Below are 4,380 nucleotides of genomic sequence, written 5' to 3' on the forward strand. Positions count from 1 at the left end.
CTTTTTTTTTTTTTTTTTTTAGAAAAGTTTTTGCTATAGCACACGTGCGTTCACCAGAAAGACAGAGAGAGACAGAGAGATAGAAAGCAAGAAATCACCCCCCAGGGGGGATGGCCATGCCACAATCCCTTCTCCTCCAGTCTCCTCTCTGGATCTTGGGCACGCACGCACATGTGCCCGGCGTGAGTTTAAACCGCCGGGTCCGGGACTTGAACTGTAGTTGACTACGTGGGAGTCCAACGACATAGCCATTACGCTAACTGCAGGTCCCTGAATCTTGAATCTTGAACTTTGAGCAGGGTCTTCCTTCAGATCTTCAAAGAGAAAATGATCCAGATTTCTCCACACCTACTCCCTTTGCTTTGTTGCTCTCCTAATATAGGATTTTTTTTTCAGGAATTCAGCAATTTCAGGGAAAATTAGCATCCAAAGCTCTGAATACCCTTGGCTGCCCTTGGAGATGTTCGTGCTTTCACCAGCCAGGGCAGGAAGAAGAAACAGGATTAATCCAAAGAGCACAGGAGTTCTCAAGAGCTCTTTGTATAATCATTCTCCTGTTGCCATGACAACTGCCTGACCAGGTTAACCCTTCAAGAAGGCTCTTACAAGAATTTTCAGTTGTTTATAAAAATACAATAGGAAAAAAAGTCACTAGAATATACGGAAGGAATGAGCTGAGATGGATGTGAGTGTGGATAGGAGTATGGGACCCAAGAGCTTCCTTCCTCAGTTCTTCCATTCATTCATCAATTTATTCAACATTTATTTATTTATAGAGAGGTTTTTGCTATAGAGTGCATGTGCTCGCCAGAGAGACAGAAAGCGAGAAATCACCTCCAAGGGAGATGGCCACGCCCCAATCTCTTCTCCTCCATTCTCTTCTCGGAACCGCCGGCACGCGCCTGGCGTGAATTTAAGTTACCAGGTCCAGGACTCGAACCACGATCGACTATGTGGGAGTCCAGCGACATAACCATTATGCCATCTGCTGGTCCCTATTCAGCATTTATGGAGTCCTACTCTGTGCCAAGCACTATGCTTTGCGTTCTGGGCTGTGGAGAAGCAAGAAGACCCTGTAGATAGTCCTGGGTGCTCTTAGATTGCGGCCCAGCGGGGATAGGCTCCTGTCTATGCAGGGGTGAGTGCAATGCTCCTGTGCTGTGCTGTGCAAGGAGTGGCTGGAGGCCGCTCTAGGGCACTCAGGGGCCCGGACGCTGGCCGGGCAGGAGCATGGAGTGGGTTTTGTAGATGAGTGGGAATCGCTCACCGGCACTAGGACCCCAGGGCAGGTTCAGCTGAGCTTTGCAGTGCTGGAGGCCACATGGGAGGCCAGGTTCGTTTGGTTGATCTACACCTGCTGGGTGCACACATGTGTGCCCACAATCCTGGCTGGTTGGGAGGGCTGGGCAGAAGATGGTGGCAGGAGAACCTGTCGATAGAAATTGTATCTCTCTCAATAAACAAATGAACTATAAAAAGGGGGCAGCAGATAGTGTAGCAGTTGCATCGCTAGACTCCCACAAGGTTGACCGCCAGACCTGGTGGCTTGAAACTCACACAAGGCACGTGTGCATGCATGCCCAAGGCCCCAGGAGGAGAATGAAAGAGAAGGAATTTTGGCATGGCAATCCCCTCTGGGGAGGTGATTTCTCATTTTTCTTCTCACTGTCTCTGTCTCTTTCTGCCTCTATAGTGAGTGGAGGGAAAAAAAATCCCTAAAAAAAAAAAAGAAGGCGAAGGGGGCCAGCCAGGATTGTGGTGGCTGGAGAGGCTGGATCCCACATGGCCACCTATGCAGTTTGAGTCCTGGAACCAATGGCTCGAACACTGGGCTGGGCATGTGTGCCCAAATTCCCAAGAGGAGAATGGAGAAGGGATTGTGACATGGCCATCCTCCCTGGGGGGCGATTTCTCTCTTTTCCTCTCTTTCTGGTGAGCACATTGCTCTATAGCAAAATTACAACAACAACAAAAATTTTAGAAATTCATGCAGGTTTATTTATTTATTTATTTTTCATAATATGCATTGTCCATGAACTTTTTTTGGGTCAGAGAGCGCTTGTGCTGACCAGAAAGCGAGGCAGAGACAGAGGAGGGGATTACGATTGTGACCGTGATCACGTATCCCAGTCTTTCTCATTTCTCCAACCTGTCAGAATTTGGGGCACACACGTGCACATCCACTGTTTCTCAAGCTGCCGGGGCCAGGATATGAACCATGCAGTCATCTATGTGGGCTCTCTCCCTTAACCACAAGGCAGCAGGGTAGGCCCTCCGTGAGTTTTTTTTTTTTTCTTTTAGAGAGGATTTTGCTATAGGGCACATGTGCTCACCAGAGAGACAGAAAGTGAGAAATCACTCCCGCCGCCCCCTGCCCAGGAGGGATGACCATGCTGCAAATCCCTTCTCCTCCAGTCTCCTCTTGAATTTTGGGCATGCATGCACATGTGTCCGGTATGAGATTTAAGCCGACGGATCCAGGACTTGAACTGCGGTCGCCTATATGGGAGTCCAGCGATGTAATCATTACACCATCTGCTGATCCCCTCCATGAATATTTTTAAGATCCTTTATATGTAGTCTTTTGTGGTCTGGCTTCTTTCACTTGTTTCACTTAGTTTTTTTTTTTTTTTTTAAGGAATTATTTTATTTGACTGTATTTATTTCTTTATTCTTAATTTGACCAGTGAGGGACAGAGTGAGAGAAAGAGAGAGAAATGAGAAAGTAAATCCCAGGTCTGGGACTCAAACCGCGGTTGGCCGTGTGGGAATCCAGCACCCTTAACCGCCACGCCACCTGCCAGCCCCTCTTTCACTTAGTTTAAGGTTCATCCATTTCGTAGCATTTGATGGCTGAATAATACTTTGTTGTACGATAGCCATTCTCCAGCTGACGGGGGTTTGTTATTCACACTTATACATATTATGTATGATTCCGTCATGAACATTTGTTTTCGAATTTTTGTAGGACATATATTTTGAGTTTTCTTGGGTCTATACCAAAGAGTGGAACTGCTAGATCATATGATAACTTGAAGGTTTTAGAGGAACTGCTATACAGCTTTCCATTTTATTTAACCGGCAGTGTAAGAGGCTTCCAATTGTCCCACATCCTAGCCATCCTCCTGGGTGTGAGACGGTATTGATTTGTGGTTTTGACTTAAAAACTGATAGTGTTGAGTGCCTTTTATTATTTTTTTTGGAGAGGTTTTTGCTATAGGGCACATGCACTCGCCAGAAAGACAGAGACAGACAGAAAGCGAGAAATCACCCCCCAGGGAGGATGGCCACGCCGCAATCCCTTCTCCTCCATTCTCCTCTCGGGATCTTGGGCACGCACGCCCATGTGTCCTGCATGAGTTTAAGCCACCGGGTTTGGGACTCAATCCGTGGTTGGTGACATGGGAGTCCAGCAACATAGCCATTACGCCAACTGTTGGTCCCGAGTGCCTTTTCATATGCCTGCTGGCCATTTACATGTCTTCTTTTTGTCGTTGTTGTGAGAGGTTTTTACTAGAGAGCGTGTACTATAGGGCGTGTCAGAAAGAGACAGAAAGCGAGAAATCATCCCCTGCGGGCATGGCCACGCCGCAATCCCTTCTCTTCCATTCCCCTCTCAGGATCTTGGGCACGCACGCACACGCACCGGCGTGAGTTTAAGCCAATGAGCACTTGAACGGCGGTTGACTACATGGGAGTCCAGCAACATAGCCATTACGCCAACTGCTGGTCCCCATTTGCATGTCTTCTTTAGAGAAATGTCTATTCAAATAATTTTGTCCATGAAAAAAAAACTTGCGATAGGGCATGTGCACACTTGGGGAGAGACATAAAGAGGAAGTGAGAAAGCACCCCCGGGGAGAGCACATGCCCCTTTCCCTTCTCCTCTGTTCTCTTCTTGGGATCTTGGGCACACCTACGTGCTCGGCACGTTTTTCAAGCTCGGCAGGTGGTGTGGTGGTTAAGGCACTGTACTCCCTCCCACATGGCCAGCCGTGGCTTGAGTCCAGTCCCGGACCTGGCAGCTTGCATTCTTACTTCTCTCTCTGGTCAAATTAAAAAATAATAATGGGACCAGCAGGTGGTATGTTGGCTAGGTGCTGGACACTCCCACATGTCTGACCATGGTTCAAGTCCTGGACCTAGTGGCTTGCTTTCTTGGATTCTCTCTCTCTCTCTCTGTGTCTCTCTTTGGTCAAATTAAAATGAATTAATAAATAAAATTTAAAATAATTATTTAAAAAGTAACAATGGCTGGGACAAGCAGTTGGCATAATAGCTATGTCACTGGATTCCCATGTAGTCGACCTTGGTTTGAGTCCCAGACCTGGTGGCTTAAACTCATGCCGGGTGCGTGTGCGTGCGTGCCCAATATCCCGA

The sequence above is a fragment of the Tupaia chinensis genome, unplaced genomic scaffold (genome assembly GCF_000334495.1).
Source record: "Tupaia chinensis unplaced genomic scaffold, TupChi_1.0 Scaffold000294_5, whole genome shotgun sequence".
NCBI lineage: Eukaryota > Metazoa > Chordata > Mammalia > Scandentia > Tupaiidae > Tupaia > Tupaia belangeri.